The 18,350-nt window shown below is 42.8% G+C and overlaps 1 protein-coding gene across 4 annotated transcripts in view; it reads left to right on the forward strand.

The window, feature by feature from the left end:
- Positions 1–1,200: 1,200 nt before the first annotated feature.
- GARRE1 (granule associated Rac and RHOG effector 1) overlaps positions 1,201–18,350 on the forward strand; it is an 83,206-nt gene continuing 66,056 nt past the window's right edge. For 2 of the 4 annotated variants that reach the window (XM_053211277.1, XM_027044919.2), the window contains exon 1: positions 6,632–7,839. The gene's annotated coding sequence lies outside the window, so the exon portion shown is untranslated. Of the gene's footprint in view, positions 1,303–6,631; positions 7,840–18,350 lie in introns of those variants that run through there. The other 2 variants (XM_027044918.2, XM_027044916.2) reach the window with 2 other exon arrangements.

Here is an 18,350-nt window from a genome sequence, read left to right on the forward strand (position 1 = left end):
AGTTTCCTGATAGCTAGCTATCTAAAATATACATAGAATTCACAATTTTAACCATTTTTAATTGTATAGTTTTGGGGTGGTTGTGCACTATCACCACATCCATCTCCAGAAGTTTTCATCTTCTGAAACTGAAACTCTATACCCGTTAAATACAAACTCCCCATGCTCCCCTCGCCCCATTCCCTGGCAACTACCATTCTACTTCCTGTCTCTATGAGTTGCTTATTCTAGGTATCTCCTATAAGTAGAATTATAAAATATTTGTCCTTTTGTGAGTGGCTTATTTATTAGCACAATGCTTCATAGTTCATACATTTGTAGCATGTCAGAATTTCCTTCCTTTTTAAGGCTGAATAGTATTCCATTGCATGGATATACCACATTTTATCTACTCATCCATCAACGGACACTTGGGCTGCTTCCACCTTTTTGACTAATATGAAAAAGGCTGCTATGAACATGGGTGTAGAAATCTACATCCCCTTTTGCCTCCCCCTCTATAGTCCTTCTCTGCAACTGTAGTCCAGGCAATCCCTTTAAACGCACAAGCATGGTAAAATCATCCCTCGCTTTAAATTTACTAGTTTCCCACTGCTCTCAGGCAAAATCTTACTATCCTAGTTTCTCGAACACACATTGAAGACACCTGCTGTTTCTTCTGCCCTAACATGCTTTCCTCTCTGCTTCTCTAAGTTGTTTCTTCCTTCTCTCCTTTAGGACCTCAACTCCTGTTCTATTTCCTGGGCAAATAATTCCCTGATCACCCTCCTACACTAGGTCAGGGAACTCTCCCCCTCCCTCTTTCACTTTCCCCTCCTACCACTTGTCACAATTGGCACTATCTCATCGTGCGTATTTGTGGCAATTTTATTGTGTTTCCACTAGAGAATAAACCAATGAGAGTGAGGGCATTACCCTGTTCCTACAGTGCCTGTCAGGACGTGGCATCCAGTAAGCACTCATTATTTGAGTAATCTATTTCAATAATAAGTCTGTGAGGACGTAGCTAACCCCTCCCGCCCACAGGCCAAGCCACAGTGGAGGATAGGGGTGGCCCTGCAGGCTCCGGCCGGCTGCCTTTACCCCCCACCCTAGCCGTCCCACAGGGAGGTCCTCGGTGCCTGGGGTAGGAAGCTCAGGGCCGCCCCCTCCCGGCTCGCGCAGCGGGGATCAGCTCCGAGCCCCCGGGTCCGCCTCCACTCCGGCGTCCGCCTGGGGCGGGGGCGGGGCCGGCCTGGAGACGTCACTTCCGGTGTACACAGCCGGTCCGGGCGGTGTGCTGGGGGCCGGGGCGCGTCGCAGGTGAGGAACGGGAGCGAGCGGGCACTCCGTGGCGCAGGCGGGCGGGCTGGTGGGTGGCCGGTGGGCTGCGGACCGGGACTGGCGACTGGACGAGCTCGCGGACAGCCGCTCCGCTCGGGGGCGCGGGGCCGTGGGCTCCCGCCCCTTGCCCGTCCGCTGTGGAGGACGCCGGGCTCTGGGGGCGCTGGCCGGGCGGACGGAAGCCCGGAGGGGCCTCATGGCTTGTGCCCGGGACTGGGGGCGCCGGGGTACTCCGCAGACGCTGGACGGGAGGGGCGGGGGGCGCTCCCTCGGGCCTCCGGGGCCGGGGAGGTCGGGCTGGCGCCGGCGCCCGTTCCCGGAAGCCGGCGGAGCGGTCCGCGGAGGCACGGCGGCCTGTGGGCGTCCGGGGTCCGCCGAGACTGGCTGGGGACGCGGCCCTCACGCCGCCCCGCGGCTGCCTGGCCGGCTGCGCGCACCTTCGCGGCCGTGCGGGGCCACCGAGGGACACGATTTCCCGGCCCCGCGGAGCCTGCTGGCGCAGTCGAGCCGGGGGAGGTTCTGCGGGGACCCGGCAGGGCTGGGGGCTGAAGGACCCACGCCTGTGGGGCGAGTGCAGGGTCAGGGGTGTGTCTTCCTGCTCCGCGCGGTGCGAGGAAAGAAGCACGCCTGGTTGGCATGATAAGAATTCTGTTCGTACTCCTCACAAAATTTGCCAGGTGAACACTCAGGTTGGGGGACCCCGATTTGAAAAAAGCTTGTTCCGGCACCGTCACCCCCATTATAAAAGCAATTTATTCTCCTCACATTCAAGACAACACAAAAAGTGTTGTGACAATACTTTTTCAAATGACAGTCATCCGCCAGCCTGCCACTCAGTGACGATCATTGCTAACATTTTGGTTATGTCAGTAAATACAACGCATTTCACTTGTATTGTCACTTCTGTGGACTTGATTGCACACCGTAATTTAAAGCCCTGCTGGTACATAGGTAGATTGTTCCCAGTTGGTCACATCACAAGATAATTTTGTCAAAAGGAATCGTCTGATTGTTTTAGGATAAATTTACAAATGAGGTCAAAGGTAACCTTCGTGTAAAAAATCGGTTATATTTGTTTCCTTTATTGACAAGTTGGAAAAATTCTTCTCCGTCCCGGTGTTATAAAAACTTCCATTCATTTTGCTTCTCGTTTCATGGTTTTATTATGATTATTTTTTAAATTTCAGTTTAAAAATTGCTACTCAAAATTTCGTTTTGGTGTAAGATAGAAAATATTTTCCAAATGGTTAGTTGACCCAGTTTTATTGAATAAGCTATGACTGCCGTTTTATCATATTTTAGATCTGAAGTTCTCAGTATGTGTTTATAAGACACTACTCACAAATTTGATATGTAGATTTTGTGAAGACTGTTTTTAAATTTCGTTCACAGTATCTTTTCTTTTTTCTTAATTTTCCTTTACAAGGCTAGGAAATATTTCGTGTTTGGGTGTGGTTTTTTTTTTTTTTCTTTTTCTCTTTAAAAATGAAAAGTTTAGTTTATTGTTTCATTTGCTTTCTTGCTGACAGGATAACAAACTCCATATGAAGAGTTCAGGTTTGTTGTGGCAACTTTTCAGTCTGGCATTTGAGATTCTAATCTTCCTCTATTTTTGCACACGAATACGTAGGTTAGCATTGGAGACCAAGATAGAAAAGCTCTCAGATTCCCTTGGCAAGCCTTGATTTTTCAATCTAAAATTATCTCTGGATTTTTGGAAGACAGCATGTTTTAAGCATCCTTTAAAAAAAAAATTTAAACAAGTTGCATATGATTCTGCTGAAATCTTACTAAATGTTTATTCTGTTTCAATCCCGGAGCCTAATACACCAGAAGCTTTATGTCAAGTGGTGCTTCCAAGACTGTAGGAAAATAATCGTATGTAAGAGCTAGTCGGCTGGGGCATCCCATGGGTTGGGTGTCCACTCTCTTTCTTTCCCTCCTGAGACTTCGTCCTTAGTGGAAAATGATGACCTTCCTCTCTGGACAAAGAATGTTGGTTTGAATAAGGAATAGCTTTACTTTGGAGTTACGGTGGGGCCGGGGAAGGGGGGTGGGGGGTGCCTTTTTCTCTTAGTATAAGTTCACTAAGAGCCTGAATGAGTGAGGGGTTGTGTTTCAAATGTGTTTATCTCTATTGAAACTGCTCTTGAGGCCCAATCGATAGATGCAGTGGCTGCTGCTTACTCATTTCCCTTGACCTTGACCATAAATATTTGGCATGGTAAGCCAGATTTTCTTGCTGTTGTCAGTCTCCTCTTGGTTGGCCTTTTTGACTTGGAGCTATTGTAGTCCTTTTCTTAAACTTTGTGACTGTGGTTTTTCACTTGTCTTTGTTGGTGCTCGTCCCACATCTGTCTATGAGCATTTTGCAAGGCCTAGCTTCATGCCTCTACCTCTTTTCCCCCAAAACAGTGCTTCTTTGCACTCATCCAGTATGAGATCTAGGCAGAGAACCACTTCACCCCCTCACTTCTGTCTCCATACATTGACCCCAACTCAGACTTTACTGCAAGTCATTTCCATACCTCCAACAGACCCCTGGTCATGTTCTCCAGTCTGTGCTTTCTCCAGGTGAGGGAGCCCTTCACTGCTTCCCAAGGTGGACTGTCTTTCATGACTGTAAGGACCTATCTCATTCCATTTTCCTTCTTGATTGGAGTTGTATTTGCGGTTTGCTTTCTGTCCCTTTAACATGATTTGGATTTTGTATGTTTACTCTTAGGGACTTCAGACATAATCTGGTCCCACCCTGGATGAGAAAGATGAGACCCAGTGCTTTTATTGATTAATTTAGTCAGCTCACATTTATGAAGTACTCACAGTGTGGGCCAGTTACTGTTGTGGAAAATTGGAATACAGAGCTGAAAGGCACAGCCTGAAGAAGGCCAAATAAGCAATTGCCATAAAGTGTCATAAGTGCCTAGAAGTGGGGGACACATGATAAGCTCCACCAGGTTTCAGAGATCTTGCCTGTCCTGTTCACTGCTAGTATCTCCAGGACCTAGAACACAGTGTTCTGGGAAAATCAAGTGTTTGTTGAATGAATCAGTGATCATCTGTGAATGAAATGAGAATAAAAGAGCTGTCTATAGAAAAGATGTAAACCAAGAGACATTTTTGTAAGTGTAGTTTGGAGAATTTCAGGGAAAACTTTAAGTTCAACCAAAATGACCCAGCTATAACCCCAAGAAGGCATGATTGGAATGTGTTTGTAGCCAGAATTGCTTAAACTTAATTTTGTATCCTCAGAAGAAAGACTGCATTTCTAGGAGAGGGTTGGGATGGTGTCTGTGGAAATTGGGGTGGTGAATCCAAGAGAGGAATTTGGTGATATGTCTGTAGGACTGCCTGGGGACTCTGGCCAGAGGAGCTGTGTGCAGTCCTTCAGTGAGCCTCTGCACCATCAAGCAGATGGGTGCATCTCTGTTGATGCCTCTACCCAGGAGAATCTTTCCCTTGCTTTGCTTCCATTCTCCTGATACCTTCTGATTAGCACATGGCTTCACATGGAGATTTCCTGCCAACGAGAGATTATGAATGGCTGAGAGCTCCATATGCAGACTGCTCGGATCAGATCCTGGTCTTGGGGTGCTGGCTAATCTCTGTTTGCCCTTCTGTAGAATGGGGATAATAGTAGTACTTTCCTTTTTGCTGCCTCGCATCTGGTAAGTGCTCAGTAAATATTAGCTTTCATGGGTATTTATAAACTTAGTAACTAGCCCTCTGGTTCATACATAGTCATCTTTGAGTTTAGGTGACCTGAATCAGTTGCCCTGGACCAGCTTGCTCCTGGGTGCACTGACAAAACCTAGAACCAAAAGGGGTAGCCATGATAGATACAATTTTCCCAAACCGTTCCCCCAGAGAATCCACCTGCAGTTGTCAGGGAAGATTCCCTGGAGGATGGGCTTGAGCTGCATACTGTAGGAGAACGTTAGTTCGGCACCACAGTGAGGGGAAAGGACTTTTAGGGAGGGCCATGACAGGCACAAAGGTGTAGAGGTGAGCAGGCTGAGGTATGTGAGCTATAGAGTTTTAGGGTAAAGGGTAGGCAGGTACGAATAAGGAAGTAGAGGGAAATGAGATTGGAGAGGAAAGTGGAGCCAGCTCTTGAAGAAACAATTAAGAACAATATGTAACTTATTGGGCACTAACAATGTGTCAGGTATTATGTTAATCCCTTAGACTCACTGTGGTAGCCAGGTTTGGTGCCATGTGTCTTGTGTATATTACCTTGTTTAGTCTTTACAACAACCCCCTGAAGTAGAGAGGTATATTACAGGAGAAGTAACATGTGGAATGTCAGCTGGTTGGTCTCTGCCTGGTGGGTGATTCAGTCTGCACATCTCTGCAAGGCTAACACTTGGTATCTTTTGTACATTTAAAAGCCTTTGTGACTCATGTATTTCCTGATGAAGTCCACGCCCATCAAGATCCTCTGACTTTATGAACCATCTTGGGTTAAAATGTGAAAATATGTGTATCTTAGCATTGAATAAAAAAGGGTGTAGGTGCAGATATGCATCAAGCTTGGAGAAATGTCATTCAGTGAAAAAGGCAAGATGCAGAACACTGTGTATGGGCCCATTTGTGAAAAAAAAAAAAAAAAGAGAGAGAGGTACACATGAAATGTTTTGTTTTTTGTTTTTCTAAGTAGGCTTCATGCCCAGCACGGAGCCCAACATGGGGCTTGAACTCATAAGCCTGAGATCAAGACCTGAGCTGAGATCAAGAGTCGGATTCTTAACTGACTGAACCATCCAGGCGCCCCATGAAATAGGTTTCTAAGTGTAGAAAAAAAATTCCTGAAATGATAGAAAAGAAACAGTGGTTGCCTTTGGGATGAAGCCCAAGAAATCTAGGTTGTTAGACTGAACTAGCTTTTTCTCACATACTCTTTTGTGTGATTTCCTTTTCACTGTATATGTGTATTATATTTTCAATTAAAAGTTAATAAAAGCAAATTTTTAAATGTTTGCCATGTATGTAGCAGTCATTAAGAGGGGGAATGTAGCATAGATGTTGAGAACAGGACTCTATCCAGACTGCTTGGGTTCCGTTCCTACCTCTGCCACTTACTAGTCATTAATCTCTAAGTCACACAGCCTCTGGTTTCCCCATTTTACCCTGTCTGAAAATGGGAGAGGCAGCATTAGCTATCTCCCGGAGTTACAGTGAGGTGTAAATGAGTCAGTACTTGTGAAGTTCTTAGAACAGTTCCTGACCGATGTGTTTTGTGGTGGTGGTGGTGGTGGTGGTGGTGGTGGTGGTGGTGGTGGTGGTGGTGTGGCCTCGTACTGTGCACTACGGTGCATGTGAAGATGGGGCCACCCTGTTGCTGCGCACTTGCAGTTCATGCAGAAAGGGAAGCTAACAAAAAGCAATGGCAGTGGAGGCTGCAGGAGCTCACGACAGGCTCTGGGAACTGAAGGGGCCCATGATGGTTTCATCCAAACAGTGGATCTTAAATATGGGCAACTGCTAGAAAAAGTGAAATGAGAGAAAAGGGAACACAGCGACTTGTTTCAAGGGTGATCTGTGCCCTAGACAGACAAAGAAATGAGACAGGCAGGAGGCTGAAGGGAGCCTGAAATTGGGATACACCGTGTGATGGCAGGTCGTCATTATATGGCAGAGTTTTTCTGAGCAGGTATAAAATAATGATATGATTTATAAATGACATCCTAGGTTTGATGAAATGTACCTTGATCTTTGAAATGGCCATGATGTAGGTGTTCCTGTGTAATTTATTTAATGAATCCCTTAATGCAGGATGCGTGGGCTACTTCCAGGTGGATGCCTGTGGACAGTGCTGCCAGTGAGTGTCTTGGATACAGGCCTCTACATTTACTGAGTCTGTTTCTAGGATTCATTCCTAGATGCTATCACTTTTTTTTTTTTTTTGTTAACTGTTTGACTATGTCCCTTGTGTCTGGGCCACAGTCTGATATGTGGTTTTTCAAATTGGTAGTTGTAAAGAGTGTTAATGGGATAGTTTTTTGAGTGCAGAATTAGATCTAGATATTACCTGGAAAAAAAATCTAAATTTTCATATTAGAAATAATTTTGGGATTAGGTGCTAGCAAGATGGTAATTACAATGGGGAACCTGGGAATCCCAGAGTCTTCCCCTACCCCACCCCCCAGGTCCTAGAGGTGGATGCCTGAGAACTGGCAGAGGAGAGCTGGCCTGGCTCCCAGACTCAAGTGCTGCAGGTTGCGGTAACCTGGGCAGGGAAGTCAAAAGTGGTCCCTCTCTCATGCTCCCAAAGACCTGTCCTGTCCCTGAGTCTCAGAGTAGCAGAGAATGCAGCCACATCCCTGTGCTTCATAATGTGAGTCAGTCCCCCTCTTCAGCCTAGTCCTGGCTCATCTTCCTCCAGCTAGGGGCCGAAGGGGAGGGAGTGGTGAGCAGGGAAATGGGAGGAGCCTTGACCTTCCCTCTGAAGGACACAGGGCAGCCCTCTTAGTTTGTTGCCAGGACTTTGAGAGTTGGGGCCAGAGCAGCAGGAAGGTAAGTACTATTTTTGAAAAATATTGTAACTGTGGTATTTTGAGGAGGAAAAGTTTGCTTTTTTCACTGACAGTAGGGCAGTATGAAGAATCTCACTAGAAGGTAAAATGCTTCCTTCTGACTGGTGCCCAGCCTCTTTCCGAGCGGATAGCTGCAGTTCCTGAGTGAGACTCAAGCTGTGCCAGGTACTGTGGTTTATGGATTTAGGCCTCCCCACTGGACTGAAGAAACTGAGGCACAGAGTTCAAAGAAACTGAGGCGTAGATTAGTAAGTGCCATTCACTCAACTGATAACTACTGAGAACAAAGATGCATATCTAGGTCAGTCTGACTCCCAAACCCATACCAATAATGACTTGCACTTTGTCAGTGCCTGTTTCCAGGAAATCTCTTTGTATTGCAGCATCTTACCTACAAGGTAAAAGCATGAGCTTTTTCTCCCATTAGGTTGGAAGCTCCTCAAGAACAGGAATTGTGTCTGTTTCATTCATCACTGTATCCCCAGTGCCTGGAGCAGTGTCGTGCACATAGTACGGCCTCAGTAAATGCTCGAGTATGTGAGGGCTCATGGCCTGGAGAAGTGGCAGAGCCTGGAAGTCAGTCTGGTGGTAAGCCACTGCAGGCCTGCTCTAGCCCTGTCTTCCCTGCCTGGGGAGAATGGGAGGGATGGAGAGGAGGCTTCTTAAATGTCCTCACTGCTAATTATTTGACCTGCTGGGATTTTGTGAGGTAGAATGGGGTCCCTCTGCCTTGACTCTGACTTGTGGTTCTTTTTGAGAGTTGGGAAGGCTTGCTGGGTGTGCAGAATTGAAGGCAGTGTTCCCAGCTTGGAGGCAGGAGCTGGGTAATTGTCCACTGATAAAATTTTTCAAGGGTGCCTTAAATTTTCAGAAACGGTCCTGAATCTGAAGCATATTTATCTAAAATCTGTGTAATTCCTCTCCATAGTAAGAGAAATAATTTATAGATTACAGTTTGATTTACCCATTTGTATATGAGTTTCTTGATAAATACTTGTTTTTCCCCATTTGAGGTTAATTTTAAATAGGTTCTACAGTGCAAATTGTTAAGAATGAGTAGCACTATTAAGTTTTCTTAAATAACTTTCTAATGGATACATCAATTTTCATTAGTTCAGCTTGCTTTTATGTTAGGAAACTTTGCGAATAACAACTGCTAAAACTAGGCTCAAACAGAGCTGAGTGGATCAAGGCTTTTTCACGTAATATACTAATAAAAATAAACTAGAGGTTTTTAATAGATGTAGATTTGGGGGACCGTTTTAACAATTTGGGTTCAAAAAATTACATCAGTGTTTGTGTTTTTTAAAAAATGATTGACTTTAGTCAACTATACTTCAGTTTAGAAAAAAGATGGACTTTAGGCCATTCTCCTTGACTTATACCCGAATTTCTGTCATTGGCAAAATTTGTTGTTGTGAATGTTTTCATAGTGCTCAGCTGCATTTGATGTGAAAAAATTTTTTTCAATACTTTTTATTTAAAAAAATTATTTAATGTTTATTTATTTTGAGGGAGAGCATGTACAAGCAGGGTAGGGGCAGAGGGATATGTAGAGAGAATCCCCAAGCGGGCTCAGCGCTGCCAGCCTGGAGCCAGATGCAGGACTCAAACTCATGAACCATGAGATCATGACCTGGGTCAAAATCAAGAGTTGGTCGCTTAACCGACTGAGCCACCCAGGTGCCCCTGATGTGAAAAATTTTAAAGGTCCAAAACCATTTTAGTTTATAAATAAAAACCTGGTTTTACCTGAGCAGACTTTCTCAGAAGTTTCAGAGCTAACTTTATTTATCCTTTGGTGATGTGTGGTAGTTATTTGTAGATAAACCTTTTCTTGGCAAGGCATTGCCAGCTGCCCCCACCCCCTGCTTTTCCTTCTTTTGAAGACTTCTGTTGAATAAGGTTTTTTTTTGGCTCAGAGTGTTCCTCTAATAAAATTCTTTCAAAATTTCTATCCTTGTTTTGTTTTAAAGGCAACAGCTTTTGAGTTACTCTTTTGATTTTATAAGACTAAACACAAGTCTTAGGATACAGTAGGTTGATTTATTACGAAAAAATTCAATACCTAGCTAGATCTCTCCTCATGAGGACCCATAATGGATTTTTTTTCCCATTAAATTTTCACTATTTTTCTTGGTATGAAACTGAATATATGGTGATTACCATCCATTTCATTGACGTTTTTACTTATTCATATGCTGTTTACAAAAATAAATTAGTCTTGGGGCACCTGGGTGCCTCAGTTGGTTGAGTGTCCAACTCTTGGTTTTGACTCAAGTCATGATCTCACAGTTCATGGGATCAAGCCCCATGTCAGCTCTGTGCTAACAGTGCTGAGTCGGTGTGGGATTTTCTCTCTCTCTCCCCCCTTCTCTCTGCCTCTCCTGCACTCTCTTTCTCAAAATAAATAAATAATCTTAAAAAAAATAAACTAGTCTTTGATCTTCCTTTCTCTCCCCCCCCCCCAAAATACCCTCAATTTAAGCAAAATTGCCCTTCATCTATATGACTATGTAACACATTTGGCCTTTTTTTTTTTTTTTAATTTTGCCTGTGCTATTTTGAAACTGAATTTCAACTCTGTTGACTTTATGGTTAGAAAATTTTTTTCTTCTGCTTAAATTATCAGTTGTTTGTAGATTACTAAATAAAAAAAGCTCTTCAGACCCACTAATGACAACTTGCTTTGTTATTGTAGAGGAATGTCCTGTTTTGTGGTGATAAATGTTACAGTGTTACAGAGCAAGTGTCAGGACAGGAGATAGTCAGACATCACAGTGTGGAGACAGTTTGTTCCCCTCTTAGACCAGAAGCTCCTGACCGCAGGCACTGATATCCTGGGTTCCTGGAACACTCAGGCACCATTCACACACAGGGTTCAAGGTGTTGCTGTGGGATGGGTATAGTAACATCTTTATTTTAACTATTGTAAATTCGAACATTGATTAGAGTTTCTATTTAGTAGGGGTTTTTTTTTCTATGTCCTTGAGTTTTCATAGCTCACTTTAGGATACATGAACTTTGGATTTTGTCAACTGATCAGTTATTCAGTAAGTTTTTGTTTTGCATTAACAGTAGTTTTAGTAGTCATTTCTTGAACAGAAAAAAAAAATCTTGGCCTCCTTAAAACTTTTTCACTGACATGTTTTACTCCGATAGAACTTTAATGTTTCCGGAGTTTTTGCATGATTCTTTAAATTAACATTCTTTAATTAATTAACATTAGTTCCATGGAAACTGTGTCCGTATAATAGGCTAGTGTTCAGTTTTACACATATTTTTATTTGGGGGCAGTCTCCTGGGCACAGAAATAATCTGGGCTTGGTGGACCCAGAAGTGTCACTTCCTTTCCTCTGGCTTTGGCTCTCCATGCCTGCCTTTCCATTTTGATGTTTTAATGATACCCTCCCTGCTCAGTGATTTGTGTTCAGGAAGCTAGGCAGTGATTACTTTTGTTTCTGCTTTGCGAACTTCCTCCCCCACTTCCTATTTTTACCGAGCAACTACAGGAAATGAGGCAGCTCCTGGCTGGCTGCTGCTAAGCACTGATTTGGGGTGGCAGAGGACAAGGCCTTAGGGCCTGAGCCATTTAAAACATTTTCCACCTTAGTCTTTTCGCTACCTCTTTCCTGTAGGAATCACAGGAACCTGATTTTATGATTGGGTTGAGATGATGACATGTCCTCCTTACCCTTGGTGTGGTGTGGTGTTGCTCAGTAGGAGGGCAACGCTTCTGTGCAGTAGGTGAGAGGTTTTCTCCATTATAACAGTAGGAGCGGGACGTCGTGGCCCAGCTGCTGTCCTGGGTGAACAGTCTGGCAGAAGCAGAGGGTGGGCTGAAGGGACCTGTTCCAAGTAAGGCTGGAAAGGTGGGTTCTGGTCACTTAGTGGGAGCCTTGACTGGCAGGCTCGGAGGGGACTAAAGAGCCCTGTCTGCTCTCTGAGATCTTTGAAGAGTGCCTCAGCCTTTGTAGTGTTCTCCTTCCCCTGAACTCATAATGGTGTTTGTTTTTGAAGCCACTGTTTAGCATTTACCCACTTGTTTTCCCATGATAACTCTTACTGTATTGTGGACCTGTGATAGCTTAACTTATGTAGGAAGTGTGTATCCTCTTCCCAGAGAGAAGTAACTTTTTACACATTAGGTAACTTGAACACAGAAGGTGGACATCTTGGGTTGGGTAATTGTCTTTGGATGAACAAGGGAGATGCCCTGTGCATCATAGGATAGTTAGCATTTCTGGCCTCTACCCCCTAGCACTTGCCCCAGTTGTGATGACCAAAAAATGTTTCCAGACATTGCCAAATGTCCCCTGAGGTGGGTGCATGTGTGTGTATGTGTGTGAAGTATCCTCTCCTCCACTTGTTGAGAACCACTGTGTTAAAGGATTGAATGCTGACTTCTACTTTTGTAAAATGGAATAAAATACAATGTTGGGTTCCAACGCTGAGGTACATCTTCCCTTCTGCGTACTTCAGTTGAAAGAGCTGGGTCTGAGCATCTGACAGCTTGGCTTCTGGTCCTCACGGCAAGCATTCTCTCTCAGTCCTGTCTTGCTTGCTCCAGAAGACTACTGCATGTATAAAGAAGAAAATGAGAGGCATTTAGAGGCTACTGCATGTAGCAGTAACAATAGCTAACATTTATGGAGCAGTTGCTGTAGACCAGGTGAACAGAATTGGTGGGATTGAATGTAAGGGATAGAAAGCAAAGGGACCAGGACAGGGCCCACGTGGGGCAACATCTTGGGTTTAGGCTCATGGTTGGAGGTGCCTTGAACCAAGACAGTAAATACAGCAGGAGGAGCAGGGAGTGGAAGGATGACTACGTATAGTTTGAAGGACCTGAGGAGATGTCTCATGGGTCTAGTCCTGGGAGGGAGGGAGAGAGAGAGGGAGAGAGGGGTCTTGACCAGAGTTGAATGTGGGTGTCATCAAGAATAGATATGGGTATGATCTCCTAAAGAGAAATCTCTTTACTTTTCATTACTCCAGCTCAACTTCCTGTCACTTCCAAGACTACAGCTTTAAGCCATATTCTCTAAGAGTGATAAACAGAATGTTGCCGTCTAGATATTTGACAGAGGTGGGATAGTGCGGTGGAGAGCTCCGCCTCTGGCAGCAGACTGCCAGGCCCCAAACCCAGTTCTCTTGGTGACTCCTACCTTAGCCACGTGGCAAGAACTTGAAAAACTCACTTAACCTCTTTAGATGCTTCACCTACCTCACAGGGTCATGGAGAGAATTAAATTAGATAATATGTAAAGTGCATAGCACAAAGCCTAGTATTGAATACCCACTTGGTTCATGTCAGCTGTTTTTATTTTAGGGTTCTAGCAAGGATTAAATGAGATTATGTAGCTAAAGCTTGGTTTAATGCTTGACAGATTGTCGGCGCTTGATGAATGGTTTGTTTTGTTGAGGAGTGCTTGTGTGAACATGACATGTCATCGGTAGTTTTGTTTTTGTTTTTTGTTTTTTGTTTTTTGTTTTTTTTAAGCAGAGCCTTATTTCTAGCACTTAACCACTGCCTCTGTGGGCAGCAGCACTGACTGTATAAAAATCACCATTAAATAAATACTGAGGATGTACTGATCATTCATCAAATACCTGTTGAATGTTTACAGTATACTTAGCACTCTTGAATATCTTGAATGAGCTCCATGATCCCGAGCGTTGGAGGTGGCAGGGAAACACGCAAACTGGTAGTGTGATGCAGTATGTTACAATACAGTAAAGATAATGCTAAGACGTGGCCAAAAACAGTGTGTTACAGTAGCACACAGAGGGACTCCTAGCTCACTTTTTGCCAAGGTGGCTTCCCAGAGGAGGTGATTTCTAAGTTAGACATCCAAGAGAAGTGAGTATAAACCAGGAGAGCTTTCCAGGCAGAGGGAACTGAGCACGTAGATGGTAAGAGGGAAGATGGCACAAGCAAGACCTGGACAGTGGTGGGCAGTGGGGTGGGGGAAGACAGCTGGGAAGCGTTGTGGACAGCCATAACTGATGTTAAGCAGCAGAGTAGGTAATTAAATTGGCTCTAAAACAATGACACAGCAACCAGAATGGAGCAGTCCAGGAGTTTGGAAGGAGGCTCCTGTGTCATTCCAGCAAGAGGAAAAGATCAGAACTCTGGATCGGCAATAAAGATTGAAGAGAAAAGACTTGAGAGCTATTAAGAAGGCAGGAAGGGTACGACTAAATGATTAAGTGGCTGTAGAGGGGAGTGAGGAGTAGAGTATAGCACCCAGGTGTCTGGCTCACAGGTGGAGATGGTGGATCCAGTAGGTAGACAGTGATGACGTTCACTAAGACAGGAAAGGAGCAATGGAAGACGGGGAGGGTTGTTTGTGGGCACTTGATTTGAGGACCTGTCCGGAAGGTTGTTGAATATTTGGGATCAGGAGCACAGGAGAAAGATCTGGGCTAGAGAGATGGATTTGGGGATCCTCCCAGGGAGAATATGTTGATAATAGAAACAGACAAGGCACAGCATAGAACTCTGGGGGAACCATAGTGCTTCAGGTCTGTCAGGGGACGAGTGGCTCAAAGAGGCCACTAAGAATGGCCAGGGGGACAGGAGTGGAGCTTAGGAGAGCTAGCATCTCCTCAGTCAGCATTGCCTCACTCTTCTTAGTGTGATAACAGATAAGGGGAGCCAAAAAAGTAGAGTCCTAGGACTCAGAGAACAAAGAACTAAATCTTTCGGGCATTTTCTCTTGCCTGGATAGATATTTTAAATTCATGAATGTTGAGAATAAAATTCTTCAAAGCATTTTTCTGGAGTGCATTTCTAAATATGGCTTGTGTCATTCTGAACTGACAAAAAAACATGGAAATGATTGGGCTTTGAACTTCACAGACAATAACTTCACTAATCTCCCTGAAGAATTTCCTGTGGCGTCTCCACATTATCAAGGGTAGATTTAGATTTACATTGTTACAGACTGGAGAGGAGAGAAAATATTCTGTATTTTTTTCTTTGAAGAGGGAATTGTTTATGGAGTGGTTCATGTTTTTTCTTTCTTTTATAACAGCTTTATTGAAATATAACTCACTCTATAATTCGTCCATTTAAAATATATGATTCAGTGATTTTTAGTACATTCAGAATTCTACAGCCACCACCATAATCAATTTTAGAATGTTTTTATCACTCTAAAAAGAAACCCTGTACCCATTAGCATTCATTCCTTATTCTTCTCATCCCCCAGCCCTAGGCAACCATTAATCTACTTTCTGTTTCAATGGATCTGCCTATCCTGGATGTTTCATATTAATGCAGTCCTGTAGTATGTGGCCTTTTGTGTCTGTCTTCTTTCACTTAGCATAACGTTTTCAAGGCACATACGTGTTGTAGCGTGTATCAATGTTTCATTCCTTTTTATGCCTGAATAATATCCCATTGGATGGCTGCTAAATTACATCTTCTTTGTTCATTCATCAGTTGATACATTTGGGTTGTTCCCACGTTTTTACGATTATGAATAGTAAACTTCATATACAGGTTTTTTGCGTAGACATGTTTTTCATTTCTCTTAGGTGTATACGTAGGTGTGGAATTGCTCGGTTATGTGGTAATTCTATTTTTAACCTTTTGAAGTACTGCCAGACTGCTTTCCAGAGTATCTGCACCATTTTACATTCCCACAAGCAGTATATGAGGAGTCCAGTTTCTCCACATCCTCACCAGCACTTGATATTGTCTGTCTTTTTTATGAAAGCCATCTCAGTTGCTGTGAAGTGGTATCATGGTTTTAACTTGCATTTCCCTGATAGCTAATGATGCTGAGCATCTTTTTGCATGCTTATTGGCCATTTATATATCTTTTTCGAAAGGTTCATCTACGCTTGATCATTAATTTTGGCAAGTAAATTAAGTTGCAAAACCTGACGCTGAAAGAACAGATGAACATATTTGACTACAGAAATTAGGTGTGCATGCGTGTGCATACATGTAGTGAAAGATGCTGTAAACAGATATAAAAGATAAAGGACAGGCTCCCCAGAGAAGTCACCAGCACTGTACTCTCCACCCACCTGTCCTCTTCACTCTCCACCTGAGCTTGAGAAACAGAGTGTTTGATGATCCTGTTACCTAGCTGTGACTTTGGAAGTAGGGACCATGATCTCTGCCTTCTTCCCTGTAGCACTTAAGTACCCAGATACTGCCACCACTGCAGGTTTCTGTAGAACAGTGGCCTGACAAGTTAAAGAAGTAGCTTGCCACGTGGATGAACATGTTGAACCATGTATCAGAAATTCCTTCCTTTTTAGGCTTAATGATATCCCATTTTATGGTGGTACCAAATTTTGTTTACACTCATCCATTGATGGACATTCGTCTTATTTCCACCTTTTAGCTGTTATGAATAATGCTGCTATGAACATCGGTGTACAAACATCTGTTCAAATTCTTGCTTTCACTACTTTTGCTGTGTATATATCAAGAAGTGAAATTGTTGGATCTTATGGTAATTATACATTTAATTTTTTGAGGCACCATTGTACTGTTTCCACAGCGACAGTACCGTTTTATATACCCACTGGTGATGCCCAGGGTTCCAATTTTTCAGTATCCTTGAGAACATGTTATTTTCTGTGTGGTTTTTTTCTTTTTATAATAGCCACCCTTAATGGATTTGTGGTGGTATGTCATTGTGGTTTTGATTTGCAGTTTCCTGATGATCAGTAATGTTGAGCATCTTTTCATGTGTTTGTTAGCCATTTGTTTATTTCTAGTCACGTCCTTTGCCCGTATTAAAACTGGATTGTTTGGTTTGGGGTTTTTGTTTTTGTTTCTGTTTTGTTTTTTATTTTGAGTTGTATGTAGTTCTTATATATCCTGGATATTAATCCCCTTCAGAGGTATAATTTACATACATTTTCTCTCATTCTGTGGGTTGCCTTTTCACTCTGTTGATAGTGTCCTTTGATGCACAATAGTTTTAATTTTGATGAGTTCAGTTTGTCTGTTTTTTTCTTTTGTTGCCTATGCTTCAGTGTTTTATCCAGGAAGTCATTGCCAAGTCCACGCTCATTAATTTTTATATATTTAATGAATTTTGCTCTAGGAGAGTATGTATTTATTTATTTAGTATGCTTAAATTGTCCCATTATTGGCCATTAATAACGCTTATTCTTCAGGTTGAGTCTGAGTCCTTTTGACAGGAGTCACATTAGAAGAATTCCTTGCTGCCTGGCCTGATAAGAATTCCTGGCTTATCTTTTTTGTTTCTGACCCCAGATCTAGAATCAGCCATTTCTTTAAGGAGCTCTGGTTTTGGGGGTGGGAAATAGTATTAGGGACATTCATTACAACTGAGATGTGAATCCTTCTAGGTCTTTTTAGTAAAGTAAACATGTACATTTTGGAAAGAAAAAGGTAAATCATGATTTCAGGCTAATATCTCAAAATCAGATGAATCGTTAAAGGATTTTTGTTTCTTTGATTTTATATTTGTGTCTGTTCTCCTTCGTTGGCAGTAACACCAAAGAGTTACAGTAAAAATACTGTTTTCAACTTGAAATAATCCTTCTCTGTGTGGTTATGCCACACTATTTGATAGTTTAGGTTCATTTTTGTTTTTTTTTATTTTTAGGGATTGTTTTCTTTTTGATTTACTTTTCTTTTTTTAGTTGTACAAAATATTTACTTAGTTCTAAAGATAAAACTATAAAGCAAGGTAGATTGAGAGAATGAATGGCTTTCTTCCATGCCCTTGTTTACTCTGTACCACATAGGTAACATTTTTATTGGTTTTTGATTTATTCTTCTATTGCTTACTTTAAAATACATAAGCAAATGTGTGTGCATATCTCCTGCACCCTACTCCACTCTCATTTTATTTTTCCCTTGTTTTTCATCTTAGCAATCATATTTCTTATTTTCAAGAATTCTTCCTTCTGCCTCCTTTATGGTTTGCTTGCTTTTGTTTTAAGGGTACATTATCTGATATCTCTCTAAGGATACCAGTTAAAATTTCTTTTCAGGGACAAAATCTATGTTTCTTCTGGAGTCCAATCCGCTTTTCATCCTAGGTGTCCTTTTGTGTCCTCTGGTTGTTAGGGGTTTTTTGTTTTTTGTGTTTGTTTTTCGTTTTTGTTTTTTTAAGTCTACTGTCTGATGATCCTTATCAGTGAAGAACTGGGTTGATGATATATATAGGTAATTGAGAAAAGGTTCCTGTTTTTCCAGCAGTCCTTTTGCCATAGGAGGAGTTAGCTGATTAAGTGACCAACCATCAGAAGTATAGAGATCAAGTCGATGAACCTATTTCCCACTCCTTACTTCTGTACCTGCTCACTCAAAGCCAGGTGTTTATACAGCTCCTCCAGGAAAAAAGGCTCTGTCCCTCTGCCCGCCTTTGGCTCTGCGTGTTCTGGGAAGTGTTTAGCTCGGCTGTGGTCTGTTGTATCATATAATTCCCTCTGCCTTCTCTTCATCTTCTGGAAAGTGGCCAGCATTTAAATAGACTATATCCCTCA

The sequence above is a fragment of the Acinonyx jubatus genome, chromosome E2, assembly GCF_027475565.1.
Source record: "Acinonyx jubatus isolate Ajub_Pintada_27869175 chromosome E2, VMU_Ajub_asm_v1.0, whole genome shotgun sequence".
In the NCBI taxonomy this organism is placed as follows: Eukaryota; Metazoa; Chordata; class Mammalia; order Carnivora; family Felidae; genus Acinonyx; species Acinonyx jubatus.